Source organism: Cervus elaphus, chromosome 14 (assembly GCF_910594005.1).
Source record: "Cervus elaphus chromosome 14, mCerEla1.1, whole genome shotgun sequence".
In the NCBI taxonomy this organism is placed as follows: Eukaryota; Metazoa; Chordata; class Mammalia; order Artiodactyla; family Cervidae; genus Cervus; species Cervus elaphus.
The window spans coordinates 26,294,328-26,307,547 of NC_057828.1; the positions used below are offsets into that span (position 1 = coordinate 26,294,328).

A 13,220-nucleotide genomic window follows, 5' to 3' on the forward strand; every position below is an offset into this window, starting at 1 on the left:
CTGTAAACTTATTTTATAATGCCATGCCCTCCTCCAGGGGGTCTTCCCAACCCAGGGAGTCAAGCCAGTGTCTCTTGCAGCTCCTAAATAAGAAAAGCTCAAACTCCCTGACCACTCACAGTGGAAATGGGGAAAAATTAATAATGCATGGCCCAACAATCCCACTACTGGGCATATAGCTTGAGAAAATCATAATTGAAAAACACATATGTCTCCCAAGGTTCATAGCAGCACTGTTTACAATAGCTAGGGCATGAAAGCAACCTAGATGTCCATCAACAGATGAACAGACAAAGTTGCGGTACATATATACAATGGAGTATTATTCAGACATAAAAAGGAACACATCTGAGTCAGTTCTAATGAGGTCAATGAACCTAGAGCCTGTTATACAGAGTGAAGTCAGAAAGAGAAAAACAAATTTTGTGTATTAACTCTTCTGTATGGAATCTGGAAAAATGGTGCTGATAAACCTATTTACTGGGCAAGAATGGAGACTTAGATATAGAGAATGGACTTTGGACACAGCAGGGGAAGGAGAGGGTGGATCGAATTGAGAGAGTAGCATTGAAACATATACATTATCACGCGTAAAATAGATAGCTAATGGGAAGTCACTGTATAACATAGGGAGCTCAATCCAGTGCTCTGTGACAACCTAAAGGGGTGGGATGGGGTGGGAGGTGGCGCGGGGAGGTTCAAGAGGTAAGGGACATCTGTATATTATGGTTGATTCACACTGTGGTAAGCAAGACAATATTGTACATCAATTATCCTCCAATTAAAAATAAGTTTAAAAAATAAAAGCAAACTACAAAAAAATAATACATGGGATATTGTTTTTAAGAAGCAAAGTTGTTTTCGAGCCAAGCCACTCCATCATAGCCAAAGAGAAAGAAGATCTCTTCAGAATTTGTAGAATGTGCCGTGCTGAAACCCAGCGGGCACACAAGCCACACAGGAGCGCAGGCCAAGGGAAGAGGCCTGGAGGTAAAAGCAGAGCTCGCCTGCCCAACCCCCCAGGGGTGCCTGGGACCATGCACCCTGCAGGTCCATCTAGAGTCAGGCATTAGGACCAGAAACTCAGCGCCTTCAAGCACTGGCTTTGCTTTTTTTTTAAAGGTGTTTCTCAGGTGATTCCTTCTGCAGCATCTGTTGACAAGGCTCTAAATAAATGTATCTGGTTCAAAGCAGGTGGAAGAATCAGGGCAAACGTGCTGACAGACACAAAGCTGAGAGGGCACGCTTTCTTCCCTTGCTTGCCCTGTAATTCCAGAGTGAACCACTTCCATGCAGACTAGCTTTCCTCACTGAAAGTGAAGGGGAGATCACTTGTATCGTTTTTGTTTGGGTTCCTATGGAAGATGTTTAGAATTGCTGCAGAAGTAGAACGTGGTGGTGGTATAACCTTTCTTTTCCTTCCGTCCTTTCCCCAGAGAGTCCCATCCATCAGAAAAACCCTTTACTTGTTCAACTTCATTAATCATTTAAAGAGTCTTGAGTCAGGTATTTGGCTTTCCAGGTGGCTCAGTGGTAAAGAATCTGCCTGCCAATGCAGGAGACACAGGAGATGTGGGTTTGATCCCCAGGTCGAAAAGATCCCCTGGAGTAGGAAATGGCAATCTGCTGCAGTATTCTTGCCACGAAAATTCCATGACAGAGGAACCTGGCAGGCTATAGTCTCTGGAGTCACAAGAGTCAGACATGACCTAGCAACTGAGCAAGCATGCACAAGTTAGGGATTATCACACCCACAGGCAAGGAGCTAGGAAGCAGAGACATTTTATATTGTGGGCAATGGTTTGTGTATTTTGAGGTCTTTGGCATTGAAGAGAAAAGGGCATAGATGATTTATGCACTTTTCGTCACCACCATTGTTTTTCCAAACAAAATCAGACTTGAATTTATCTTTCTTCATTTTCATTTCAGTAAATCAGTGAGCTGCTCCTGTGGTTGGACTCCATGCTACCTACTCCCCCGGTCATGGCTTTGTTGTCAGTAGGATCAGAGAGGGGAACCAAGATGCAGCAAACACGTACTAGATACTAGGCTGTAAAGAAAAAAATGTCGCCTGTCATTCCAGTCCTGCAAGGATTAAGCCACCAACCACTGCAGATGCCCACCTATAGTGCACTGCCCCTGAGGGGAGTTCAGGATGGAGAAAAGCAGGAAGCAGCCCATGCTTTAGATATACTGGCTTCAACAGTTAACATGCATATCTAAGGAAAAATTTCAATGACCTGAGATTCTCCCATCTTCTCATGCATAGAAAAGCGCTAAAACCATTAACTTGAAACATCTGATCTTTGTGATTATCAATCATATTTTTATGCTTGATTGCATGTTTTCCCCAGCAAAAAGAAAACAGCATACATTTGTGTCTTTTAACTTGGAATTTTAATTACGTACATCAATAGCAACAGGAGAATGAGGAGTTCTAAGGTTTATACTTTATCTCCAGGTGGTTAGCTCACTTGTGGTATGGGATCACTCCAGATAGCAAGGAAACCCAGTATAATGTTCCTGCCACCTCCCTGACCTCTTGGTGGGCTGCCCTGAGATCAAAGACTGAGCCCGGAGTCAGTGACAGAGATGTCAATGGTTTGAAGGCTGGGGGAATGTCTGAAGCAAGGTCCTGTCATGACACCCTTTGCTCTCATGGGCAGAGGGAGGTTAGCAGTTACAGGGGGAGTTAGGTCAGCATGGCACCATGGTTACCAGGGAAATCTGCAAGGGAGCATGCCCTTCACTGCCCCTTTCATAAGTGATTGGGAACAATCATTACCTGGGGCCTGAGACAAGTATGTAGGAAGCTCAGTCATGTGAGTAGGCTGTAGGTGAAGCAGGCCTTGGTCCAGCAGAAGGTGGGGTGGCGGGGGTGTGATGTACAGAGAGCATGAGAAAAGCCCTCTTGAGTGGCGTGACCATACACCTCTTCAGAGCAGTTCCTCAGTGCTTGCTGAAAAGCTGTCTCCTGGGTCATAGTCCTCAGTAAGATCCATGAATAAAACTTAACTCATAACTTCTGCTTTTTGCATTTTTCTTTCAGTCAATAAGGTATTGTGCTGGGTGGCTTCATGTTATTATTGTTTAGTCACCAAGTCACGTCCAACTCTGTGACTCCAAGAACTGTAGCCCACCAGGCTCCTCTGTCCGTGGGGATTCTCCAGGCAAGAATACTGGAGTGGGTTGCCATTTCCTCCTCCAGGGGATCTTCCCAACCCAGGGATTGAAAATGCGCCTCCTGCATTGACAGGTGGATTCTTTACCACTGAGCCACCCGAGAAGCCCATGGCTTCATGACATCCATTTAATTCTCCATTTCATCTCCTTCTCATTAACAAAATCAACATGATAGCTATTATTATTATCTGAGCTTTATGGATAATGAAACTGAAGCTCAGAGAAGGTGGGGAATTCTGCTCTAAAACCAGGACCCACAGCTTCCCTTTTTTTTGCCAGTTTCAGCGGCCTCTCGTTTCCTTTCCTCTCAGGCTCCTGTTACCACCAGCAACCATGAGGAAGAGCGATGCTTTAAACGGAATTACATCCAATGTGCATTTCTGGTTCCGACATTATGGCTCCAAGTAGGTAAAAACCCTCCCCCCCCAAAAAAAAAAAAACCATGAGGGAGACTTTCCCTGGTGGTCCAGTGGCTAAGACTCTGAGCTTCCAATGCAGGAGGCCCAGGTTCGATTCCTGGTCAGGGAACTAGATCAAGTTCCCACGCTGCAGCTAAAGATCCTGCATGCCATGACTAAGACCCAGCACAGCCAAATTAATAAACAAATATTTTAAAAAAAAAAACCCACCTTGAGGTGCTTACCCTCCCATCACACTGGATTCTCAAGATGCTGTGCTGGCTGAGTTGCCTCTCTGCCATGGTCAAGGCATAGAGTGCGGACAAGGAGGGATCTGTGAGCCCAAGCCAGTGCGGTTGAATTTATTTTCCCATATACTTGCTTGCCATGATTTCTGCAACCACAGCTACTATTCTCATTGACTGGCAACTGCGCATCCATTGACCGAGTCCTCCCTTCTTTGTCCCTGGGTCCCTGGGCCACATGCCAAAGCCCCAAGGGTAGCAGAAAGCCACCCTGTAGGACAGGAACAGCGCTAGCATCCTCCAGCCCTGTGACCCTGGGCAAGTTCCTCAGCTCAGCTCTCCATGTGTCCTGACCTGTGGGAGGGAAGGAAAAGAAGGCCTGAGAGATGGAGGAGGCGGAGGGGAGGCAGGGGAAGACTACAACGGAGGAAACCCGGCAGCGTGGATGGGGAGGGGAGGGGAGACAGCCTGCCGCCCCATTCTCCCTTAATGTTTTTCTCTATTGCCCCGAAATATATCCTTTATCTGCTTTGAGTGGCTTCCAGGGTCCTGCAGATCACATGAGAGCCCCAACTTTCCCTTTGCTGGAAAACAAGCCCAGGCTGCAGGAGAGCTGGGCTGGGCTGGGGCTGTGACTGCAAGAGCAGTAGGAGGGACAGGGTCACGGGCTGCAGAGGACGGACAAGGACAGGAAAGGGTCTGTTTACAGTTTCTAGTCTCTTCCAGCCACGAGGAAGGACTCTGGACTTTCACCCTGAATGTTTTCTTTTCAATTTGGTTTGCCAGTGGCCTTGTTTCCAAACACCCAGACTGGCCTCATCTGTAACACGGGGATCCAGAAGTTCTGACAATCCCCCGGGGCACAAAGTGTTCAGAAGACAAACAGGCAGCCTGAACATCAGTGGGAAAGCTTAGGAGCATGCGGGAGGGTTGGAGACACTTCCCTCCCACCATAGAGCTGCAGGGGAACTACTGTCTAGGTATTATGAACTGTGAGGACAGGGGAGGCAAATACACACTTTTGTTAAATCATCCAAGGAGTCTCTTTGCTTATGTTCATTCATTTGTTCAAAACATATTTTTGATTGAAATATACCTGATATATTGTGTAAATTTATGGTGTACACTGTGCTGGTGTGATACATTTATATACTGGAGTATGATTGCCATTGCAGCCATAGTTAGCATCTCTGTCACCTGTCACATAATTATCTTTGTGTGTGTGTGTGCATGTGTGTGTGTGTTGGGAGCAATTAAGACTTAGTCTCTAAGTTGGATCATTACAGTACAATATATATATTTTTAACAGTACAATGTTGCTGTCTATATTCATTAGACTGTGCATTAGATCTCCAGGACTTAGTTATCTACTAGTTGCAAGTCTGTGCCCCTAAACAGGTGGCACTAGTGGTAAAGAATCCTGCCAATGCAGGACACACGGGAGATGCAGGTTTAATCCCTGGGTCGGGAAGATCCCCTGGAGAAGGAAATGGCAACCCGCTCCAGTATTCTTGCCTAGAAAAATCTCATGGATTTTTTTCTTTCCCTCCAACAGAGCTACAGTCCATGTGGTCACAAAGAGTTGGACATGACTGTGCCGCTAAGCACATATGCCCTTAAACAACATCGCTCCCATTCTTTTGCCCCCAGGCTCTGGAAATCACCATCTTGCTTTCTGTTTTTACAAGGTTAGCTTCTTTTTTAGATTCCACATATAAGTGAGATCATACAGTATCTGTTTATCTCTGTCTGACTTATTTCACTCAGCATGATATTCTCAAGATCCGTCGTGTTGTCACAAGTAGCAGGATTTCCTTCTTTGTCATGGCTGAATGAATAGTCCATTGTATGTGGATATCACGTCTTCTTTATTACAAATACATTTCGAGTGCGTGCTGTGTTCTGGGTTGACTGAAAAAAGAAAATGCATGAGACCTGTGAGTTAAGTTTTATTTGGGGCAGAATGAGGACTCTAACCCAGGAGATGGCCTCTCAGATAGCTCTGGGAACTGCTCCAAAGAGATGGGGGAGGTCAGTATACATGTGATTTTGATGAAGGAAGATGCACGCAAGCTCACATTTTCACAGGTTGCTGCTAGTCACCTGGAGCAGATGTCTTTTGTGGTTTTCTAGATAGGACAAGATGCAAGAATTTGGGTTCATAAAATCTCCTGAGTATATCTAATTATCTGAGGTCTGTTCTGCCCATTTTCCCAAGAGTACAGCATGCTTCATTCCTGATCTCCTCCCTGAACTCCTTTCAGGCGAAGTGATGAAGGTCAGTGACTGCAGGGGCTGGTGACTTCATCATTGTAGAAGCAGATGGCGAGTGCCAGTTTCTAGTCAGCAGCCGGCACCGTGCTAGGTGGTAGGACTGCTCCCCTGGAGGCATCGGGACGAGGGGTTCTGCTCTGTACCCTGGTGGCAAACAGACTGTTGCAGATTCATGGGCAGGGTGGTTATTGGGGCCGCCTTGGGGTCAACCCCCAAGAAGAAAGGGGCATATACCTTTAGTTGAAGCTGCTCTCAGGAGCTGAGGCAATCCTGAAAGGGCTCTTCACTGAAAAGCTGTCTGCACGCAGTGCTCCCAGCAGGCACATGTGGGTGGTACATTGCTGTTTCCACAGCCCCCGACACCTCCCACTACCCACATTGTGGAGTTATTCGAAGAAGTTGTCCTCGCTATCGTTCAGGCACTCTTTGTAGTCCACCAGGCTCCTCTGTCCATGGGATTCTCCAGGGGAGAATCCTGGAGTAGGTTGCCATTTCCTTCTCCAGGGTATCTTCCCGACCCAGGGAATGACTGTGAGTCTCCTGCTTAGCAGGCAGATTCTTTTTTTTTTTTTTTTTTAATAATTAATTTTAATTGGAGGATAATTACTTTACAATAGTGTGATGATTTTTGCCATACATAGACATGAATCAGCCATGGATACACATGTGTCCCCCCCATCCTCAACCCCCCACCTTCCTTCTACTTCCCTCCCCACCCCATCCCTCTGGGTTGTCCCAGAGCAGCGGCTTCAGGTGCTCTATTTCATGCATCAAACTTGCAATATACCTGTTTCAGTGCTCTTCTCTGAAATCATCCTATCCTCAGCTTGGCAGGCAGATTCTTTACCACTGAGCCACATGAGAAGCCCATCAGGAGGAGAGAGTGAGTTGCTTCTCACCACAGTGAAACCCACAGAAAGAGCTCAATATCATGTCATTGTGGTGTTCCTATTTTTAGAATAAACAAAGGAAAGTTTGGCCCTGAGGGAACTTGCAGTTGATCAAAGGGTTTCAGAGGATCCCATGTGATAAGCGTGTGCCTGTGGGGACCCAGGGACTCAAAAGGAGGACCCCTCCACCCATCTTGAGAAGGCTTTCCAAAAGGCAGGGATGACAGAGCTGGGGCCTGCAGGGTGAGCAGAGCTGCCCAGGCAGAGGAGGAAGGAGGGGCTTCAGGCGATGGGAGCCCCGTGCAAAGGCCCAGAGGTGAGAGAAGGCTGAGTGCTCCCGGGTGGCTGGAGAGAGGCCGCTGGGAGGGCGCGGGGAGTGGGTAAAGGCCCCTGCCTGGGTCACTGACTCTGGCAACTGAAGGCCTTTGCCAAGGGTGTGCCTTCTGCTGTGAGTGCAACCACTGCCCTTCACTCTCCTGATTGGCGGGGCTGGAACCTGGTATCGCAGACACCCTAGGCCTTAGAGCCGGGGAGGCCAGTGGGCAGGAAGCGGGTGAGGGAGCCACCCCACCTGAGAGTCGGCTGAGCCCCTTCCTGTGACCTGAGTCTTCGTGGGCACCTGGGCAGGGGTTGTCCGGCTTGGCTGGGAATTGTCCCTCCTCTGCTAACACAGGAGGGAGGGAGAAGGGACCTGGGTTTTCCCTTTCGCCTGCTCTCAACCTCAGGAAGTAACCCGAGCCCCGCACAGGGGGTCAGGAAAGCAATCGCCTGCGTGGCCTTGAACCAGTCACGTCACTTTCCAGAAACTGGGCATCCTTTTCTGTAAAATTATAAGTTTGAAATGGATGGTCCCTCTTTACACTGGTATCTGAGTCAGAGGAATTTTCTCAGAGCCTGCTTCTTACAAAACCACGGGCACTGTCGTTTGATCCTTGTTCAGCTTTTATTTCTTCAAGGGGGTCGTTTCCTATTCTGCCTTCCTCTTGAGCTCTTAAGAAGCTCTCAAGGCCACTGACAATCAGAGGCCTGCTGCCTCCTTTCAAACAGCCCCCCACGGAGGAAACAGAAACAATGGGAATTGCTTCTCTAGCAGCCCGGGTCCCCTGCCAATGAGAGGTGTCCAAGATGTTTATCTGGAACTACGGCTGTTCTCCCCAACCCCACCACACCCTCTGCCCCCTCTCCCTCTAGGCTGAGGTTCCCCATGGCCAGGACTGCCAGGATTGGTCAGGATTGGCCAGGAGAGGCCACCTTCTGGCCTTCGCCCCATTCCAGCAGCCGCCTCCCAGCCCTGCACTGGGAGTTATCTTATTTTTCCCAAGGCTCAGCTCAAGGCCTCCTCCTCCATGCAGCCTTCCCTGAGCTCTGCTGAATGAATTGGTTCTTCCGGACACAGCAGCAAGTCTTCACCCTGTTTTTTTCTGCTCTCTGTTAGAGTTAGCTGTTAATACAGGTGATCCCATAGCCTTATGCTTGCATACAAATGGCAACCCACTCCAGTATCCTTGCCTGGAGAATCCCATGGACAGAGGAGCCTGGCGGGCTACAATCCATGGGGTCGCAAGAGTCGGACACGACTTAACAACTTAAGGGAGAGAGAGAGGGGGGCTCCCAAGTGAAGCCTGCTAACACAGGAGACATAAAAGATGCAGGTTCGATCCCTGGGTCGGCAAGGTCCCCTAGAAAAGGTAATGGCAACCCACTCCAGTATTCTTGCCTGGAGAATCCCATGGACAGAGGAGCTTGGTGGGCTACAGTCCATGGAGTAGCACAGAGTTGGACACGACTGAAGCGACTTAGTACACACTTCAAACGTGCTGGATGAATGTTAGTGGTGGGAAAGGCAGGGATAGATACAGCACAAAGCTCTACAGGAAGCCTGGCAGTGCATCTGGGACAAAACTGGTCCCTGTTTATTGCTTTCTGGCCAACCCAGAACAATCTGTGCAGAGTGCATGGTCTCCAGACACCTCCATGGGATAGCCCTGCTCAGGAACAAGGAGGAACAAGAACATGAAGTTCTTGTGTAACTCCTGACAGCTCTAGAAGAATCATCGAAACGAACCTGCGGCTGCCCTCAGCTGCCCCTCATGCTGAGCGTGCAGACTGTGTGTGTGAGTGGCGGGGAGGGTGAGGCCCTGAGCTTCAGTTCAGGGGTCTGGTCACGGGCCTGCCCTAGGTATGACCTGGAAGGGAGTGGAGTTTGTTCCACGCGCTTCCTGGCCTGACTGACGAGCAGCAGGATGCCCAGAGGGAGTTGGGGGTGCAATAGGAGCGGATGAGCTCAGGGAGGTGGGCTGGGGGCCATGGAGCTGGCGATGGGACATCCTGCGGGATTCTTAGTGACAGAAGGCATGGCTGCTGGCTTTGAACGGGTGAGGGTGGGACCTGACTTCTGTGATAAAGTCCCTATGAGGAGGGGCTGTCATCAGCCCGTTTCATGGATGAAAATACTGCAGCAGAGATGGTGGGAGACTTGCCTGACCCCTCTCCCTCCCCCACCGCCATCAGAGGGTGTCACCTCCATCCCAGGGCCCTGCTCCGGGCCACCCCAAAAGGCATTTGCTTCACTCTCAGCTGCTCCCTCTTTAGCGGGGGTCTCCTTCCTGCACTTGAGTCAAGCTCCATGAGAGCTGGGGCAGTTTGCTTCCCTGCGGCATCCTCAGTGCCTTGAAGACGCCTGGTGCGCAGGAGTTCAATGAGGCTTTGCTGATGAGGGGACAAGGAGAGAGAGTGCAGTCAGCCTGGAGAGGGGGTGTGGAGCACCTGATACTGAGTTCTCGCCAAGGCTCAGTACTCAAGGCTCCCACGGGAGTTCCTGGGGCTCTAAGCCAGTCTGTGGTCTGGTGTGTGGGTGTCTGCCTGGGACTTCTCCCCACCCCACCATGGCATTGCCCCTCAGAGAGTCAGAGAAGGGGGCTTGGCTGTCTGCTGTCATTGACTGATCAGTTTCTTCCATCTTTTACGTATTCAGTCACTCAGCTGTCCACTAAGCCTTACCTTCACACCTACTCTGGGCCAGACACTGAGACAGGAGAGCCTGCAAGTAACCAGGTTCAAGTGTCTGCCCCCTGCATCCTTGCGGGGACAGACCAAAGGGAAAAACAAGTGATGCTACAAGAGAAGGAATTGAGGGGCCTTGAGTGGGTGGGTGGCCAGGACTCTAGGAGGACAGGACGGCCTTGGGGCAGGGATTCCCACCAGGGAGAAAGCTTTGCAAAGCTGTCAGAAGCAGGGCAGCCTGCAGGAGGTAGGGGGCTCAGAGAAAGGGGAGCCAGTGTGGCTGGAGCATCCAGAAAGGGAGAGGGTGGGAGGGGAGTTCCGGGGAGAGGTGAGAGGCCGGCAGCCAAGGGCCCCTGGGCCTCAGTAGAGAGGGTGAGTGGAGGGGCTGGTCCTCAGAAGGGGTGGGGGTGTGGCTGTGGGATCCATGGTTTGGAAAGACCCCCCCCCTTAGCTGCCATGGGGACTGACTGGGCCCGGGTGGACCCTGCCCTGGGGGGGCTTCTGGGTTGTTCTGCAGACTGAGCCTGTGGCCAGGGTCCCGGAAGGACAGTGCTCACTGGAGTCCTATTTTTTTTTTTTTAATTTCTTTTTCTTTTTTGTGTATGTGTTTAATTGCCTTACAATGTTGTGTTAGTTTCTGCTATACGACAAAGTGAACCAGCTGCCTGTGTCCTTGTATCCTCTCTCTCGGTCTCCCCCTGCCCCCACCCCCCAGGTCATCACAGAGCACCAGGCTAGGCTCTGTGCTCTGCCACAGCTTCCCACTAGTTATCTATCATTTTTTAAAATGAATTGTTTCTCATTCGTTTATTTATTTTATTTTTCATTGGAGGATAATTGCTTTACAATATTGTGCTAGTTTCTACCACGCCTCAGCCTGAGTCAGCCGTAGGTAGACCTATGTCCTCTCCCTCTCCATCCTCCCTCCCACCTCCCACCCCATCCCACCCCTCTAGGTCGTCCCAGAGCACCAGGTTTGAGCTCCCTTCCTCACACTGCAAATTCCCACTGGCTACCTACTTTCCATATGGTAATGTATATGTTTCAGCGTTGCTCTTTCAATTCATCCGTCCCCCCCCACCCCTTTCCCCATTGTATCCGCGAGTCAGCTCTCCACCGTCTTCATCTCTAATGCTGCTCAAGGTAGCGTGTATATGTCAATGCCACTCTCCCAATTCGTCCCACACTCCCGTTCCGGCTCTGTGTCCCATGTCCATTCTCTACGTCTTCGTCTTTATTCCTGCCCTGCAAATAGGTTCGTCAGTACCCTTTTTCTAGATTTGATACATGCGGATTTTTAGAAAACAGAAGTGGCGGGACTTGCCAGGATGGGAGGGGAGAGGGAGAGAGAGGAATTGAAGAATTCTCTGGCTTCTGGCCCCAACAACAGGGGAAGTACCAGCTGGGGGTAGGGGTGGGGGGTAGAAACAGAAGAATGCCAAAAGTCTTTTGAGTTCAAGGCCAAAAACGCCGTTTGTTTGTTTAATTTGTACAATGCCTATGTGCTGGGCCAGAAATACAATATACACAAACCAGCCTCGGTTTTTCTGCTGCAGCCACAGTATTTCCTGCATGGCTGAGGTCTTTTTTTTTACCTTGGAGCCTGGGCAGTCGCGTGACTGGCCCAGTCCCTGCCCTTGGCCTCCCAAAGGGAGACCAGGACTCAGTGTACACTCTTCCTGCCGGTCTCTGCTGGCACCGGGTTTGCTTAAAGGCACATTCCATGCCCGGGGGTGGGAGGGAGGGCAGGGAGGGTTGCTTGTGTGCATGCACGTGAGGAGGGCCGTGTGGAGGGAAGGAACACATGCGACTCAGTAAAGTCCAGGCCCTGCTGGGTGCTTGATATCACGTGTCACTTAATGATCTTATAACCGAGCACCACCCCATGGGGCCTTCCCAGAACACATCTTCCCCCTTTGTCCTCTGCTTTAGCTCCTCTCTGAAGAGAACAGTATTTGATGCACATTTCCTGAGTTGTTTCTCGGATGTGAAAACCCCCACCAAATGGAAGATGCTAACTACATGATGACCGTGAGTACACAGCCCCAGGACTGATAATGTTAACCCCTGTGACCCCGCCCTATTCCCTCATCATCAGCCAACTGTGCAGGATCTACTCACATACCCTGTGGCCCCTGCCCTCACCTGGGTTTTTTAAAAAATGCTTTGCAGAAACCCTTTGAGAAGCTTGGGGCTTTTTAGAGCATGAGCTACCCTTCTCCTTGCATGGCCCCACAATAAACCTTTCTCCGCTCCAAACTCGGATGTTTTGGTGTGTTTGACCTCACTGTACCTCAGGCACATGAACTTGTGCTAATGATATAGATGTTATTATCTCCATTATCAAAACAAGGAAACGGAGGCAGAGAGGCCTCACGAGTGTGCAAAGTCCTACACGAAACTGCTTAATTCCCATAAATCCAAACCCCACCTTCTTGGTCATGTTTTCCTTCCAGGTGGAGACTGAACCACTCTTTTTGCCCTGTACCCTTTCTTCCCCACCCTCCCACATACCTTATGCTGGAAATCCAAGTGGTCTTTACAGTCTACAACTCCCTCCCCTCCAGCACCTTCTCATTGGAGGGGATCTGGGTCGCCGTGTTGGCTCTCCCCAAGCTCAGGTAGAAGCTCTTTTGTGTGGCTTCCAAGACAACTGGCCATCACGGAGAGGGGAGTGTGTGGACTTCCTGCTCCTTGGAGAAAGGGGTGTCCTGCTTTCTTCCCACCCCATTGCCTGTGTTATGCAATTAAGGGATGCTTCCCCTGGTGTTGTCTCAAGAGGAGGAGGGAGGGGAGAGCCAGCTGTGGGAAGTAGGGTTTGATGGGTCAGGATGGGAGGGCTCCAGGGGTCTAAGAGAGGATGTCCCTTGGGGAGCCTGGCATGTGGACTTTGGCACCAACAACTCCAGCAGCTGCTGAACCCAGCATAACTCTGTGTGCTGGACCCAGATGTACCGTGCATGAGTTCTTTTAAATCGTCAACGATTTAAATTCTTGAAAGGGCTTTTGTTTTATTAACATTTATTGCTTGTCTTCTGAATATTTTAGTCACTGAAGATTTGAATGGAAGAAAAGAGGAAAATGAAAAACGTTGGCAATTCCACGAGCCAAGGAAACTAGAGCGGGCTTTTGCCCGATCACTCTAGGTCAAGTCTTCAGCAGCATTGTGTGAAGTGATTGTACGGCTTGCACCATAATCTATTATTATCACTTATTTAGGAGGTTTC

At 49.7% G+C, this 13,220-nt stretch overlaps 1 non-coding gene across 1 annotated transcript; it reads left to right on the plus strand.

Moving 5' to 3' along the window:
* Positions 1 to 3,638: 3,638 nt before the first annotated feature.
* On the plus strand, positions 3,639 to 3,711 carry TRNAW-CCA. Its single transcript has one exon. It is a non-coding gene; the product is annotated as a tRNA-Trp (tRNA).
* The last annotated feature ends 9,509 nt before the right edge of the window (positions 3,712 to 13,220 follow it).